At 42.3% G+C, this 18,524-nt stretch overlaps 1 pseudogene; it reads right to left on the bottom strand.

The window, feature by feature from the left end:
* Positions 1 to 1,498: 1,498 nt before the first annotated feature.
* Positions 1,499 to 2,376, bottom strand: LOC123065604 (cyclic nucleotide-gated ion channel 2-like; annotated as a pseudogene).
* Between the last annotated feature and the right edge of the window lie 16,148 nt (positions 2,377 to 18,524).

Genomic DNA, 18,524 nt, shown 5'->3' with positions numbered 1-18,524 from the left:
CCAGCCACAAGGGGCTTGCGCGCCCCACCTCTAGGACGTCGGCCCTAAGGGAGGAAAGGGGGCAGGGCTAGCCCCTCCTGCCTTCCCCTCCTCATGAGAGAAAGGAAGGGGGCACCACCCCCTCATGCCTTCCCCCATGCGCCCAAGAAGGAAGGGGGGTGCGGCCAGGGCAGGAGCCCAACCTCTCTTTATATATAGTAACACTATTCTAATTCTGAGATTAAAATAACTATTTAGATCACGTCGGACGTATATAGGGCGTGCGGAGGTAGGGCGTGCGGAGGTCCTCCCGAATTCCGTAACTCACAGAGGAAAAAAAAAAGTTCCACGCCCGTGCCCACCACCTCCTCCCCGATCCCCAACCTCCCTGATCCCCAACCTCCCCGATGCTGCGCAGTGGACCTCTCGCCCCCCGGCCACAACCACCGCCGCCCCTGGCTCCGGCGCGCCTCCCGCTACCGGAGTCGGCGCGCCTCGCGCCGCCGGCCACCCCGGCCCCGTCCCTGCCCCTCGACCCCGACGCGCCTCCCACGCTCGTCCACCCCGACCACGACGCACGTCCTGCCGCCGGCCACTCGGCCTCGTCGTCGCCCCCCGACCCTGGATCCCCACGCGCCACCGGCCCTGGATCCCAGCATGCCGCCGTCGGCCCTGGATCCCAGCCGTCAAGCGTCGCCGGTGAACGGCTCATATCCACACGCGTTTCCTCTGCCACGGGATCCAGTGAACCACACCACTATGTTCTGCCGTCGTGCGCGGCTGTGCGTCTGGCTCCGTCGCCTGTCCCCTGCTGCTACTTTGCTACACTATGGGGCGCCTCTAGATCATGCGGGTGTAGCGCGTACGGTGTGGCCGCGCCGCCTGTGACCGCTTCTGAAGTCCGGCCTGGCCAGTGTCTTCAGTTTGATGTGTGTGTGCTCGCTGTGTGGGTTGCTATCCCTCGATCCTGCCAAGCTATACTAACACTCCTGCTCCTCTCAGACTTGCTGTGTTGTGGGTGACAAACGAGATGGAGAGCTGGCGACTATGATAGGAGGCGTCCTGCTACTGCACTTGGTCTACAGGACGGCTGTTGTCCGGGGGCTGTACTTGGACGGCTGCAGGTGGTGATACTGGACGTCCGTGTTTTGGCGACTCATTTTAACAGTCGGTGCTAATTAACATGCGTCCAGGTTCTTCTGTATTGTTGCTACTTGGTGGATATAAGGAAGTGGTATACAAGAAAGAGAAAAATTCGCTCTAGGTCACTAAACTTGAGCCGGGTGACACTTTAGTACCACTACTTCAAAATACCCGAACTACGGTCCGCGTACTTGCGCAAGGGGTTTACTTTGGTCCGTATGTATGATTTCGTCTACGTATTTGCTGACTTGGCCGAGTCAGCAGCCGCCAGCTCGGCTTTGACCGCCACCTGGTCGTGCCTAGGGTGAATACTAGTTCATTTGGTTTTTTTTTTGTAAAACGGCATACGGCCGGCAGATCGATCCATGGTCCCTCTGCATCCATCCCCACACTGCCACGCAGTCACGCACCCTTCTAGTCACCCGATCGGTCCCCAGCCTACTCGAGGTGGTCGTGCGGCGTGAGCGATATGAACATGGCCGCGTAATGGCGCAGCCGGCGGTCCCCGTCCTCGGGCCCCGCCGCGCCGGCCGGCGGCGGCGGGAGCATCGCCGTCGCCATCACCCTGGCCCTGTACCGCCGCCACGCGAGCTGCACGTTGACGGCCGCCCACGTCCGCCAGTTGGACGAGTAGTAGCGCGCGGTGCGCTTGAGCTTGTCGTTGGCGAACTTGTACCGGAAGTGCTCGGTGATGTACCGCAGGTTCGGCGCGTCGAGGCAGAAGGCCTGCGCGGCCTCCAGCACTCGAACGTGGCGGACGACGCCGGCAGCCGGTCCACGAACGGCCGCCGCAGGCGCCACGACAGCAGCTCGTCGCTCAGGAAGCTCCTCGCGCCCAGCACGCACTCCGCCACCACGCCCTTGGTCAGCGGCTGCGTGCTCCGCAGCCTCCCCTGCAGGATGAACACCATGCGCTGCACCGGGTCGCCCTCCCGGATCACCTTCTCGCCGCCGCAGAACACCAGGGGGCGCAGCCGGTCGCAGATGTTGTCCAGGATCAGCTCGTCCATGCCGTGGAACAGGGGCACCTGCTTCACCAGCTCCAGGCAGAGGTACCGCTTGATGTCCCGCCGGAGGCCCTCCGGCAGGTCCTTGATCATCTCCATCTCCTCGTCGCCGGTGATGGCCGCCCACCGCTCGCCCTCGTACTTGCGGACCCGCTGCCGCAGCCGGGACGGCAGCTGCCGCCGCCTCATCCACCACTCCATGTCCCGGAACCGCAGCTGCATCTTCCGCTTCCTCGTCAGCACGGCGTGCAAGAATACCTGCAGCAAGAATGCCCCACTACTTTTCACTGATACTGAAGTAACTGAAGCTAGCTAGCTGCAGTAAAAATGAACTGAACGATTGCTAAAGATTGGCGGCACTTCACACCTGTATGTTTCCGATCAGTAGCGTGAAGAGCATCAGCCCACTTAGTACATTGATGATGCTGAATATCACCTCAAGCCAATTGCTCGTCGGCTCAAGATCATTGCCAAAAATACTGCCAATAGATTCAGACGAACTGTGTGAGACAATAAGCGAGCAGAGGTGGTGGTAGAGCAATATACAGTATTAATTATCTTTTGTCTTCATAAGGGAACAACTAATAAAGCTACACGTGCATACAACAACCATATAATAGAACCATTGTTTTTCTGAACTAAGAAACTGAGCAAATTCCTGGCATATAAATCTGTCAGGAATGTGCATATTTCAGATAGAATGACAGCCGAGCCGACTACTGAACATTCAGATATTCAAGTTTCATGGAGGAAAACATTTCCTATGTCAGAAATAGATGATACTACTATTTAACATAATACTATATAAATTACCTGAGGGTCATGAGACCCCAGAATATGGGATAGAGGATTTTGACAGCAAGTGAATTGCTGGAGATAACAGGAAGGGCTCCCTTGTAGATCCCATAAGCAAAGGCGCCATTGCCACTTAGACAGGCCGGCACATTTTGTTGACTGAAAGAAGTTAAGTTCGTATCGCATGCTAATGCAGTCATGTCTGATGAGTGATGACCAAGGGAAGTGAAAGCACATCTCCTTGGAGCAAGCCAGTAACATCAAATTGCAGTTGTTGTTTATCTCGCATTCCGATTGTAGGCAGGAGGCAACACGCTGAATCGCAAGAACATACCAACATCCACCTGCAATCTGGAAATGAAAGACACATATGAATAATCAACACTGCCTATAATAATTTAGCATGCATGGTCCCTTCAATTAGCACCAGCTGTGCTACTATATTCAGGTCGTGGTGTGCGTGCGCGCGCGGAGAGAGCAATGCGCTACCGGACTTGTGCGGTGCCGCCGCACGCGCCGTCGCCTGCGTGCGCTCCGTTCAGTGGGGCTTCGCCAATCGCCATGGCGTCTTGGCGGCAGCGCCGGCTGAATAAAGATCTCTTGTGAGCAGCTCAGCGTGGCGCCTGGCGACGCCGATGCCGACGAGGTAGGCGACGGAGGTGCTCATGGTGCCCTCGAGCATGCAGCCGAGGTAGCGCTCGAGCACGCGCGACACGTCGCCGGGCTTGACGTCCATCCCCTGGAGGTACTTAACGACGGACGCAAGGTCGACGATGATGCTGGCGTGGAGCACCTGCGGGTGACGGTGGAGCAGGTGCGGGAGCTCGTCGCGGCGGACGCCGATCTTGCCGAGGTAGTCGAGGACGGGGACCATGTTCTTGCGGACGCTGCAGCCGAGGGCGAGCGGGTAGGCGGCGAGGTCGTCGAGGCCGAGGCCGAGGGAGCGAAGGAACTCAGACGCGCTCCCGCATTGTTCCGGCGTTTTTACCAAAAAAAACCCGAATGGACTAGTATTCACCCTAGGCACGATTAGGTGGCGGTCAAAGCCGAGCTGGCGGCCGCTGACTTGGCCAAGTCAGCAAATACGTAGATGAAAACGTACATACGGACCAAAATGAACCCCTTGCGCAAGTACGTGGACCGTAGTTCGGGTATTTTGAAATAGTGGTACTAAAGTGTCACTCAACTCAAGTTATGTGACCTACAGTAAAAAATTTCTCTACAAGAAACTGTGTGCTGGAAAGAATTCAACGATTTTCAATCGGCTGTTTTTGTACTAGAGCATCAGGTGTTTGTACTAAATGTCCGTGAGAGAACACCTATGGAACCATGTGCAGAGTAGTACTAAATGATGAGAAGATGATAGATTTTCTTTTTAGAATAGAAGTAGATTAAAATAATATTGTTCACTGCATTCAGATTTAAGTAGGCTCATTCTCACCAAGTGTTGTTTCAATCACTCTCTCAAGTTCACGTGAGAAGTTCAAATATAAAAAAAACATAAGTTCATATATAGTAAAAGTGTTGCAATTAAATTTTTTAAAGTGAAAGCATACATTCTAAAAACTGGAGAGCTCATGAAAACAAAAACTGCCACCAGAAAAACACCACCAACATCTCAAAAAAGGGGCTAAAAATATTTTTAAAAAAAGACATATTTCCTCATGTTTTTGAATTGTACCAAGAAGTTCAAACTAAAATAAGTATAACTCGAATTTTTCCCGTTACTAACGAGTAAACCAAGAAGTTCAATTTCAAAAAACGGAGTAGTTCGATATTTATTTCAAAAACTCCATTTTTTCCCGTTACTAGTGAATAAATCAAGACGTTCAGTTCAAAAAATAGAAGAAGTTTGACATTTACTAAAAAAACTTCAGTTTTTCTCATTTCTAAAATGCACAAAGAGGTTCAATTTTTTTTAAAAAATAGAGCAGCTTGATGTCTATAAAAAAATTCATTGCTAAAGGGTAGCGTTGTCTTTTATTTTTTTTAAAAAAATTGGAGCAATTCGATTTTAAATAGAAAATCAAGAATTTCAAATTAAAAAAACCGGAGTAGTTCAATGTATACGAAAATGCTCAAATTCTTCTTGTTTTTATGCTAAATTAAAGTATGAAGTTTTAATTTCAAAAAAAGCTTGTACGATGTTTACATAAAAAACATTTTTTATCTTTCCAAATAATAAAACTAAGAAGTTCAAATTAAAAAACGAGAGAAGTTCAAAGATTATAAAATCCTAGGATTTACATGGTCAGTTGGAATGAGTGCTTTGGAGTTAGGAAAAAAATAGAGAGCAGTTCAAAGTGATAATAGGCAGAAGTTCGCGTACTTCATGGTGTGTGTTTCATATGAGAGAAAAAGAATAAAAAAGCTAAGTCTAAAACAATTATTGATAGAAGTTCAAGTACTCGGCCCAGGAAGTTCAAAAATTGTTGTGAGGGAGGTTCATCTTGTATTTACAAGTTTGAAATGCAAAAGTGTGTTGTTTTGGTCTTTTAAAACAACTATCTCAATGTGTTACAAAAATTGAAACCAAATGCTATTCCAAAATCAATGGTTAGCACAAAATGGTGTATGTTGTTCTAAACAAGACTTTAACCGTATTATAAAAAGTTGCATCTTTTCAACAGGTTTTTAAAATGGTATATCATTTGTTCAACTCCGACAAAAACAGGTGAGGAATTACAAATAAAAATACGTGACAGAAGTTCAAAGTGAAAACAGCGTGCATTTCAACTACTACACGTGATGCGTTTCAGGTGAGAATAAAAAATATATAAAAATAAAAGCCTAAAACGTTTGTTGATAGAAGTTCATGTGCTCCTCCCGATGAAGTTCAAGATCTCTATTGCGAGATTACAACGTTCAATTACATGTGAAAACAGCCAAAAAAGATGTTGTTTTTGCCATTTCTAAAACTGCTCTCAAACGATAACAAATTTGTAACGTCCGTCTACTTGAAAAAGTTGCTCCTATTCATAAGCTTTTCAACGGTATATTATATGCTATATTCCGACAAATGGTTTAAAGGTTTTATGTATACCATTAAAAACACATTTCTATGCATTCAAAAAAATATTTTGAACCGTCGCGAGTATGAAAACTGATCAACACGAAAAAGTTGTGTGTTTTCAACAGCTTTCCATCGGTATATCATTTGCTCAATTCCGATAAGTGGTTTGGGAGTTATGGATAAAAAAAACAACACGGAAAATAGAGTGACGTTCAAAAAGAACTGCTCCAGAAGTTCAACCTCTTCACGAAGTGCATTTTCAGAGACTTCTTTTTTTCCGATGAAGGCAGAACGCATGATCTCACAAGTTGAGGTTGATAACTGCCAGAAGTTCACGTACTACACGGTGTGCATGTTATATTAGAAAAGAATGAAAATGCAAAGCCTAAAGTTTTGTTACTAGAAGTTTAAGTGCTCAACCACGAGAAAGTTCAAAAATTCTTGTGAGAGGTTAAACAAAAATACGTGACAAAAGTTCAAGGTGAAAACAACGAGAAGTTCAACTACTGCAAGGAATGCATTTCAAATGAGAATAAAAGTATAGAAAATTAAAAGCTTAAAAGGTTTGTTGAGAGAAGTTCAAGTGCTCTGTCCCGGGAAGTTCAAAAATTCTTACGACAGAGGATCATCTTGTATTTCCATGTTCGATTTTTCCCGTATAAAAACTGAATACAATTCTTCACTCAAAATATAAAAAGGTGAAGTTCAAATTGAAATAACATAGAAGTCCGGAGTTTATTAAAATCTAGGATTTACCTTTTCAAAAAAATAAAAAGCACAACGCCTTTTGCACTTTTGAAAACAATCTCATAAATGAAAAAAATGGTTGCTAGAAGTTCAAGTGCTCGGCGAGGAAAAGTTCAAAAAAAATTGTGAGAGAGGTTCACATTGTGTTTAGATATCCAAAATACATAAAAAGATGTTGTTTGTTGTGTTTTAAAATAATTCACTCAAACCAGAGAGAAGTTCAAAGTGATAACATCCACAAGTTCACGTACTGCATGTTGTGTGTTTCGTATAAGAAAAATACAATAAAGTGAAACAGCGTAAAGTTCAAATAGACATGCCCCAGAAGTTCAACTACTTCACACAGTGCAAAAAACAACAGTCAAAAACAGAGTGAGGTTTAAAAAGACATGCCCCGTGAAGTTCAACTACTTCACGCAGTGCGTTTCCATTCGCAATGAAGGCAGAAATCATGATCTCGTCATTTCTCTAATTTACTTCAAAATGACAGGAATATCATTTGTGTAAGTTCAATTCCTCGGTGAGAGAAAGCTAAAAAATATATTGTGAGAGAGTTTTGTACAAAAATAATATCATTTGTGTAACAATGACGAAATGGATGAGAAAATTACAAACGAAAATATATCACATAAGTTCAACGTGAAAACAGTAGGAAGTTCGACTACTATAGTGAATGAATTTGAGATGAAAAACTTTTAAAATCGTCGCGAGTATGAAAAAATTATCAACACGGTAAAGTTGCCTGTTTACATCAGCTTTCCACCGGTATATTACTTGCTCAATTCCGGTGAGAGTTCTGATGAGTGGATGGAGATCTACGGGCAAAAAAAGCACGTGAAAAACAGAGTGAAGTTCAAGTAGACATGCTGAGAAGTTCAGGTTCTTCACGCGGTGCATTTTCGAAGAATTTGTTTCGCGATAAAGGCAGAATGAATGATCTAGCCATTTCTGAAACTACTTGAAAATGACTAGTAATCAGAGAAAACCATCAACAGGAAAAAGTTTTGCATTTTCCTTAGCTTTTCAACGCTATATTATTTGCCCCATTCCGATAAAGTTTGTAGAAATTACAGTGAAAATATGTTTTAGCTATTTTTAAAATAGACTTAAAACAGTAAGGAATTTGGAGAAACAATATGTACCAAAAAGTTTCGCATTTCCTCAAGCTTTCCAACGCCATATCGTTTGCTACATTCAGATGTACGGTTACAAAATTAGCTCGAAAATACGAACTCTGTGCAACTTGTACCGTTTTATAAATCACTTTTAAATCATTCAAAATTAGAAAAAAACATTCAATATGAAAAAGTAGCACATTTTCATAGGCTTTCCAACGCCATATCATTTGCCTCAATTGGATTAGCCGTTTAGAAATTACATTGAAAATACGAACTCGACTGTTCGGTTTGCAAAATTTTACAATTTTCCAAATTACTCTTTATCCATAGGGAATTAGAGAAAACTTTCAACATGTCGAAGGAGCGGTTTTGCAGCAGCTTTCCAACGTCATATTATTTACCTCATTTTGATAAACAGTTTAAAAATGCGATCGAAAATACGATTCACGTTTTTTGTATGAAGAGAAAACGCTTTTCAAAACTGCTCTTAAACCGCTTACATTTTGCCAAAAATTTAACTTGGGTCATGATACCGGTGTCGATAGCTTTCCAACGATATATCACAAGCCCCATTTGGACACCTTTTACCTGAAGTTCAACCTAGTACTCGGGGAAGGTCAGGCGTGTTACTCGGAAAGTTCATGTTGTGATCAGAATATTATTCTGATCCCATGATCAGAATAGTGTTTATATATATATATATATATATATATATATATATATATATGTGTGTGTGTGTGTGTGTGTGTGTGTGTGTGTGTGTGTGTGTGTGTGTGTGGAGGGAGAGGGGCAAGACACACCACGGTTCCCTAGCCGTGTGCGGCGCCCCTCTCCCTCTAATTCATCCTCGGCCATACTTTCGTAGTGCTCGGCGAAGCCCTGCGGAGATAGTTGCATCACCACCGTCACCACGCCTTCGTGCTGCTGGAACTTGATACGTCTCCGCCGTATCTACTTTTCCAAATACTTTTGCCCTTGTTTTGGACTCTAACTTGTGTGATTTGAATGGAACTAACCCGGATGACGCAGTTTTCAGCAGAATTGCCATGATGTTGTTTTATGTGCAGAAAATAAAAGCTCTCGGAACGACCTGAAACTCCACGGAATATCTTAGAATAAATAATAAAAAATCCTCGCCAAAGATGAAGACCAGGGGGCCCACACCCTGTCCATGAGGGTGGGGGGCGCGCCCCCTACCTCGTGGGCCCCCTGGTGGCCCTCCGATGCCAACTCCAACTCCATATATTGGCTTTCGGGGAGAAAAAAATCAGAGAGAAGAAATCATCGCGTTTTACAATACGGAGCCGCCGCCAAGCCCTAATCTCTCTCGGGAGGGCTGATCTGGAGTCCGTTCGGGGCTCCGGAGAGGGGGATTCATCGCCGTCATCATCATCACCCATCCTCCATCACCAATTTCATGATGCTCACCGCCGTGCGTGAGTAATTCCATCGTAGGCTTGCTGGACGGTGATGGGTTGGATGAGATTTATCATGTAATCGAGTTAGTTTTGTTAGGGTTTGATCCCTAGTATCCACTATGTTCTGAGATTGATGTTGCTATGACTTTGCTATGCTTAATGATTGTCACTAGGGCCCGAGTGCCATGATTTCAGATCTGAACCTATTATGTTTTCATGAATATATGTGAGTTCTTGATCCTATCTTGCAGGTCTATAGTCACCTACTATGTGTTATGATCTGGCAACCCCGAAGTGACAATAATCGGAACCACTCCTAGTGATGACCATAGTTTGAGGAGTTCATGTATTCACTATGTGCTAATGCTTTGTTCCGGCTCTCTATTAAAAGGAGGCCTTAATATCCCTTAGTTTCCAATAGGACCCCGCTGCCACGGGAGGGTAGGACAAAAGATGTCATGCAAGTTCTTTTCCATAAGCACGTATGACTATATTCGGAATACATGCCTACATTACATTGATGAACTGGAGCTAGTTTTGTGTCACCCTATGTTATAACTGTTACATGACGAACCACATCCAACATAATTATCCATCACTGATCCAGTGCCTACGAGTTTTCCATATACTGGTTCTCGCTTATTTACTTTTCCGTTGCTACTGTTACAATCACCACAAAATACCAAAAACATTACTCTTCTGTCTTTACTTTTGTTACCGTTACCACTACTATCATATTACTTTGCTACTAAACACTTTGCTGCAGATATTAAGTTTCTAGGTGTGGTTGAATTGACAACTCAGCTGCTAATACTTGAGAATATTCTTTGGCTCCCCTTGTGTCGAATCAATAAATTTGGGTTGAATACTCTACCCTTGAAAACTGTTGCGATCCCCTATACTTGTGGGTTATCAAGACCTTTTTCTGGCGCCGTTGCCGGGGAGCATAGCTCTATTCTTTGAGTCACTTGGGATTTATATCTGCTGGACACTATGAAGAACCTGAAAGACGATCGAACTACTATTTTGCCCTCAACTACGAGGGGAGGTAAGGAACTGCCATCTAGCCTTGCACTAGATTCTCCTTCTGTTATAAGTAAGCTTGCGACACCTAAATCTGCTACTGCTATGAATTCTGATATGTCACATGTTATTGATGATGCCACTTCTGCTATGCATGATACTTACGATGAAACCACTTCTATGCTTGATACTACTGTGCCCCTTAGTGAATTTCTTGATGAGCAAATTGCTAGGTCTAGAGAAAGAGAAATTATTGCACCTGAATACAATGATGAGAGTGATGATGAAAATATGCCTCCTATTCCTGAAGGTTATCTTTTTGATGCAGAATCTTCTGCAGCTATTTTTGCTTGCCAGGATAGATATGAACTTAAGAGGTTGCTAGTTAAATGGAGTAAAGAATCTTTTAGAGATAGAATGAGACCCGACCCTGCTTTTGCTACTTCACCTATTTGTGTTCCCAATAAGGATTATTATGATTTTTCTGTTGATCTAGATATAATTACTTTGGTTGAATCTCATCCTTTTTATGGCTATGAATCCAGAACTGTTGTGGCACATCTTACTAAGTTAAATGATATAGCTGGCCTGTTTACTAATAATGAGAGATCGCGCTACCTTTATTTACTCAAAATATTTTCGTTCTCATTAAAGGGTGATGCTAAGATATGGTTTAATTCTCTTGATCCTGGTTGTGTGCAAAGTCCCCAGGATATGATCTATTACTTTTCTGCTAAATATTTCCCTACTCATAAGAAACAAGCTGCCTTGAGGGAAATATATAACTTTGTGCAAATTGAAGAAGAGAGTCTCCCGCAAGCTTGGGGGAGGATTCTCAAGTTACTTAATGCTTTGCTTGATCATCCTCTTAAGAAACCTGAAATACTTGATATCATTTATAATGGACTAACCGATGCTTCCAGAGATTACCTGGATAGTTGTGCTGGTTCTCTTTTCAGGGAAAGAACACCGGATGAAGCTGAAATTCTATTGAACAATATGTTGACAAATGAAAATAATTGGGCACCTCCCGAGCCATCTCCTGAGCCAATTTCTGAGCCAATTATTGAGCCTATTCCTAAACCAACTCCGAAGAAGAGAGGTGTTCTATTTCTCAGCCCCGAAGATATGCAAGAGGCAAAGAAATCTATGAAAGAAAAAAGGTATTAAAGCTGAAGATGTTAAGAATTTACCTCCTATTGAAGAAATACACGGTCTTAATTTACCGCCTGTAGAAGAAGTATATGATCTAAATTACTTATTTACGGAAGAACCTCCCGATATCCCGACATAGGTAGTAAAGGTAAATTCTCTCTCTATATATATGATAAAGCTGAAGTCCCTCCTACTAAAATTGCTAGTCAGTGCTTGGATGAGTTTGATAACTTTATGTTAAGCAAGATGACTTTAATGCTTATTTTGGGAGACAATTAAAACAAGAGGCTTACATGATTAAACGCTTGGGTGATTATATGGCTGATATTAGAGGTGAACTTAAACTTGTTAGCAAACATGCTTCTATGGTTACCACTCAAGTAGAACAAGTACTTAAAGCTCAAAAAGAAGTGCTTGATGAAATGAATAGTAAGAAAAATGATTATGCTGTTAGAGTGGCTACTAGAACTGGTAGAATGACTCAGGAACCTTTGTATCCTGAAGGCCACCCTAAGAGAATCGAGCAAGATTCTCAGATAAATGATATTGATGTACCTAGTTCTTCTAAAAGGAAGAAAAATAAAAATGATAGGACTTTGCAAACTTCTAGTGAACCTATTGCTGAGTCACCTGAGAATCCAAATGATATTTCCATGTCTGATGCTGAAACAAAATCTGGTAATGAACATGAACCTAGTGAAAATGTTAATGATGATGTTCACGATAATGCTCAACCTAGTAATGATAATGATGTAGAAGTTGAACCTGCTGTTGATCTTGATAACCCACAATCAAGGAATCAACGTTATGATAAAAGAGACTTCGTTGCTAGGAAACATGGTAAAGAGAGGGAACCATGGGTTCAGAAACCCATGCCTTTTCCTCCAAAACCATCCAAGAAAAAGGATGATGAGGATTTTGAGCGCTTTGCTGAAATGATTAGACCTATCTTTTTGCGTATGCGATTAATTGATGTGCTCAAAACAAATCCTTATGCTAAGTATATGAAGGATATTATTACTAATAAAAGAAAGATACCTGAAGCTGAAATTTCCACCATGCTTGCTAACTATACTTTTAAGGGTGGAATACCAAAGAAACTTGGAGATCCAGGAGTACCTACTATACCATGCTCCATTAAGAGAAATTATGTTAAATCTACTTTATGTGATCTTGGAGCCGGTGTTAGTGTTATGCCTCTCTCTTTATATCGTAGACTTGACTTGAATAAGTTGACACCTATTGAAATATCTTTGCAAATGGCTGATAAATCAACTGCTATACCTGTCGGTATTTGTGAGGATGTGCTTGTTGTGGTTGCAAACGTTACTATTTTAACGGACTTTGTTATTCTCGATATTCCTGAGGATAGTATGTCTATTATTCTTGGAAGACCTTTTCATAATACTGCAGGGGCTGTTATTGATTGCAACAAAAGCAATGTCACTTTTCATGTTAATGGCAATGAGCACACGGTACACTTTTCGAGGAAACAACCTCAGGTTTACAGTATCAACTCTATTGAAAAAATTCCATCAATTATATTTGGAGGTTTTGAATTTCCTCTCCCTACTGTCAAGAAAAAGTATGATATACTTATTATTGGGGATGTCCATATCCCCGTTGAGGTAACATAGTGATATTCGAAATTTCTCCGGTTCCATGTTAATCGGAATGAATTTGTTAACAAGACTTGATCAACCTTGTTAGTGGATTCTTTTTGATGAGCATGAGATGGATGAAACTAGAAGCACAACCTTCTGTACCCTTTTTATATTTTCTGTTATTTAGTAGAAATAAAGTAAAATAGTATTTTTCTGTCTGTTTCCTGACTTATCCGTGCAATATAAAAATGGGACAATTGCATTTTTACCCCTAGTTGGTTCCTACCCACGGGTTTTGCCCTTACTTTTCGAGCTTGCTCAGTTTTGCCCTTACTTTTTCCATCGAGGTCCCTCGAATACCCTTTGACCATTTGACCAAAACTTTGAAAATTCATAACTAATTCATACGAACTCAGAAAAATGCAAATAAGATATCAAAATGTTCAGATAAACATTACCTTTATGAGCATATCATTTGCATTCAGGACAAAAGCATCGTTTAAACTACCTGGGGTAATTAATGTTATTAACATTATTAAAAATAAATAGGTATAAACAATATTTTTTTCGTGAATAAAAATTATATGCAAATGTTGGTGATGTTTTTTGAACATCCTGATACCTTATTTGCATTTTTCTGAGTTCGTATCAACTTGTTTTGAAGTTTCCAAATAATGGTCAAAGTCGTTAGAACATTCATAACAAGTTGATACAAACTCAGAAAAATGCAAATAAGTTATCAGGATGTTCAACAAACATCACCTACATTTGCATGTAATTTTTATTCATGAAAAAAAATGTTTATACCTATTTATTTTAATAATGTTAATAACATTAATTACCTCGGGTAGTTTAAACGATGCTTTTGTCCTGAACGCAAATGATATGCCCATAAAGGTAATGTTTATCTGAACATTTTGATATCTTATTTGCATTTTTCTGAGTTTGTATGAATTAGTTATGAATTTTCAAAGTTTTGGTCAAACGGTCAAAGGGCATTTGAGGGACCTCGATGGAAAAAATAAGGGCAAAACTGAGCAAGCTCGAAAAGTAAGGGCAGAACCCGTGGGTAGGAACCAACTAGGGGTAAAAATGCAATTGTCCCTATAAAAATATCCTGAAAATAAAAGTCCTCAGAATGCCATGCCAATTTAATATGATTTGTTCGGGAATATTTAAGAATTTATTGTGCAAAAATCACCGCGGGGGGAGCTGCCACCTGGCCACGAGGGTGGAGGGAGCGCCCTTCCCCCTGGGCGCGCCCCCCTGCCTCGTGGGCCCACGGTGGCCCTCCTCCACTTATCCCTGCACCCATATTCTTCCTCTGCCTCACACAAACACGAAAAACCAACTCAAGCACGAGTTCCAGCCCCGGTTGCTGTGATTTTTGATCTCCTTGCTCAAAGCACCTCTCGCTAAACTGCTTGGGGAGATTGTTCCTTGGTATGTGACTCCTCCATTAGTCCAATTAGCTTTTGTTTTAGTGCTTTATTCATTGCAAATTTATGCTGCATAGGTGACCATGTTCTTGAGCTTGCATGACAAATTCATATGGTCCCAAGTAGTTCTAATGCTTGATTTAGGCTCTAGGCACTCGTGGCAGTAGTTGCTATCAATTTTATTGAAGTTGGTTCACTTTTATTTGAAGTTACTAAAAATTTCAGATTGTTTCAGAAATAATGAAGAGACTTTTGAGGGGCTCCTCGAGCCGAAGCTCGAAGGAAAAACAAAAGGAAGAAGAATAGAAGCCCAAATTTAATTTGCCTCGCACCGCGGAGGTCCGGTCGTGTGAATGGCCTTCCGATGACTTCTTGAGGAGAGCCGGGATTTATGAAGATTTCTATTTATTAATTGAGAATGCTGGCCTCACCGACTTCCTCCACGACCAACGTCATCAGTATCTCTTACTCACAAATACTTTTGTGCAAAATTTCTACTTTTTCCCTAAGAATTCACCTCCATCGGTAGAGTTTCATTTATATGACGTTGTTAAGAGGATGCCATTAGCTGAATTTTGCGAGGTTTGCAAAATACCCTTTGAGGGCACCTTGGATGAACCACACCATAACGAAGTAGAAGCTCTTATTAACACTATCATGGTGGGAGAAACCAGGAAGGTTTCTGATGCAAGAATTACTAGCATACATTTTCCTGTTCTACGCTACTTTGCCTTATTTGCTAGTCGTTTCTTGATAGGTCGTGGAAACTGTGGAAACCTTAGTGTTCCTGATGTTATCATTTTGTTCCATGGTTTATACCGCAATAACTCTGTTAGTATGGGTGGAATTGTTGCTAGACGGTTAAGTTTGAACCGTACTAAGGGCCCCATCTTTGGAGGCATTTATGCTTCACGCCTAGCTGAACATTTTGAAATACCTATTAGGCATGAGGAGAAAGAAGAAACATTGCTGCCCCGTGCTTATTTAGATTATAGGAGTATGCTAGCGCATGACTTTCTTGTTAAGAGTCGTGAAGGGGAACTCAAATATAAATTGTACTTTGATAAACATCACCCTGAGACTATTACTTTGCCTGCTCCCTCTTTGTTTAACTTATCCGCAGGTCCTCACATTGTTCCATGGTCGGCTGTTGAAGCCTATCGGAATCCTGCACCAGCCCCGGAACCGGAGCCACAAGATGACCCTCCATGACTATCTATTTATTCTTGGGATCCAGAGGAGGTTGCCAGCTAGTGGCAGCCAGAGCCTTCTTCGTCATAGTATGACCCCAGCTTCACCTACGGGTATCCGCCAGGCCATCCCTGGTAATAGACCAACTTAGGCCAAAAGCCTAAGCTTGGGGGAGTACATATTTCTCACCGACATTACATTCATGTTCACACACACTCATTGCTAGACTAGATGTCGGTGTCCATACTCTTTCACTGTAATATCCATGCTAGTTTAATTTCTTTTTCCTGCTTTATTCTTGTGTGTTTAATAAACCTTAAGAAAAAAAATAGTAGTAGTTTATTTCTTTTCTGTAGTAATTAAAAAGGAAAACCCAAAAATATATCCCGTTCTTCTTTTTCTTGTTGGGAGCTTTCCCGTGTAAATAGTTTTTATTCCTTTTCTTTTCTTTTCTTTGGGGGTCAGTAGGAGAAGACCATGATTAAATTGTTGAAGTGGCTCTTATATGCATGATTGTTTATTTAACTTAGAGCCCATATTACTTGTCTTCTCCTGTTTATTGAATGCTTACAGATTCCAGCTTAGTCCAATACACGTGCACTCTTATTATTATTCACATCGTTCGGTCGTGCAAGTGAAAAGCAATAATGATGATATATGATTGGACTTATTGGGATGAGAAAAGCTGGTATGAACTCGACCCCTCTTGTTTTTGTAAATATGATGATTCATCGTTCCTGAGTTAGCTATTATGAAGTAAGCATATTTGCAATGACATTTAGAGATTATAGTTGCTTGTGCCATGCTTGATTAGCTATGAGTTATAATGGTTTACCTTGCGTGCCAACATGCTATTAGAATGATCATGATGTGGTGTGATGGGATGGTATCCTCCTTTAAATGAATTGAGTGACTAGACTTGGCACATGTTCACGCATGTAGTTGAATCAAATCAACATAGCCTTCATGATATTTATGTTCATGGTAGATTATATCCTACTCATGCTTGTATTCGGTGTAAATTAATTTTAATGCATGTTTACGACTGTTGTCGCTCTCTCAGTTGGTCGTTTCCCAGTCTTTTGCTAGCCTTCACCTGTACTAAGCGGGAATACTGCTTGTGCATCCAAACTCCTTAAACCCCAAAGTTGTTCCATATGAGTCCACTATACCTACCTATATGCGGTATTTACCTGCCGTTCCAAGTAAATTTGTATGTGCCAAACTCCAAACTTTCAAATGAAATTCTATTCTGTATGCTCGAGCAGCTCATGTCTCAACTAGGGCTGCCCTTATCTTCCATGTTAGGCGGTTATTCTCAAGAGGAGTGGACTCCGCTCCTCATTCACGAGAAAATGGCTGGTCACCGGGATTCCGAGTCCCATGCTTTATGCAAACTAAATCAAAATAATTGCAAACAAAACTCCCCTTGGGACCCGTTGAATGTTGGAGGCACTCGTTGTTTCGAGCAAGCCATGGATTGATGCCTGTGGAGGAGGGGGAGTATAAACTTTACCATTCTGTTTGGGAACCGCCTATAATTTGTTTAGCATGGAAGATATCGTCATCTCATAGTTGTTGCGTTGACAGCAAAAGTATGCCGCTCAAAATGTTATTCAATCTCTATTCTAAAACCGAGCTCTGGCACCTCTACAAATCCCTGCTTCCCTCTGCGAAGGGCCTATCCATTTACTTTTATGTTGAGTCATCATCCTTCTTATTAAAAAGCACCCGCTGGAGAGCACACTGTCGTTTGCATTCATTATAATTGGTTTATTTTGGGTATGACTTGACTGGATCTCTTTTACCATGAATTACAATGTTTAGTCAGTCCTTGATCTTTAAAGGTGCTCTGCATTTATGTTTTGCGGTCTCAGAAAGGGCTAGCGAGATACCACTTTGTGATATCATGTTATGATTATTTTGAGAAAGTGTTGTCATCCGAGTTTTATTATTATGGCTCGCTAGCTGATTATGCTATTGATATGAGTAATTGTGAGAGCTACGTGTTATTGTGAGTATGGTTAGTTCATAATATTTGCTGAAACTTGAATGCTGGCTTTTCATGTTACAACAACAAGAGCAAACATAGTTTGTAAAAGTTTTTCTTTTTCTCTTTCAGTTTGTCAACTGAATTGCTTGAGGACAAGCAAGGGTTTAAGCTTGGGGGAGTTGACACATCTCCGTCGTATCTACTTTTCCAAACACATTTGCCCTTGTTTTGGACTCTAACTTGTGTGATTTGAATGGAACTAACCCGGACTGACGCTGTTTTCAGCAGAACTACCATGATGTTGTTTTATGTGCAGAACATAAAAGCTCTCGGAACGACCTGAAACTCCACGGAATATCTTAGAATAAATAATAAAAAATCCTCGCCAAAGATGAAGACTAGGGGGCCCACACCCTGTCCACGAGGGTGGGGGGTGCGCCCCCCTGGGCGCGCCCCCTACCTCATGGGCCCCCTGGTGGCCCTCCGACGCCAACTCCAACTCCATATATTGGCTTTCGGGGAGAAAAAAATTAGAATGAAGAAATCATCGCGTTTTACGATACGGAGCCGCCGCCAAGCCCTAATCTCTCTCGGGAGGGCTGATCTGGAGTCCGTTCGGGGCTCCGGAGAGGGGGATTCGTCGCCGTCGTCATCATCAACCATCCTCCATCACCAATTTCATGATGCTCACCGCCGTGCGTGAGTAATTCCATCGTAGGCTTGCTGGACGGTGATGGGTTGGATGAGATTTATCATGTAATCGAGTTAGTTTTGTTAGGGTTTGATCCCTAGTATCCACTATGTTCTGAGATTGATGTTGCTATGACTTTGCTATGCTTAATGCTTGTCACTAGGGCCCGAGTGCCATGATTTCAGATCTGAACCTATTATGTTTTCAT

Source organism: Triticum aestivum, chromosome 3B (assembly GCF_018294505.1).
Source record: "Triticum aestivum cultivar Chinese Spring chromosome 3B, IWGSC CS RefSeq v2.1, whole genome shotgun sequence".
Lineage (NCBI taxonomy): Eukaryota > Viridiplantae > Streptophyta > Magnoliopsida > Poales > Poaceae > Triticum > Triticum aestivum.
Note: the sequence above shows the minus strand (reverse complement) of the source record. Positions and strands in the feature narration are given on the sequence as shown.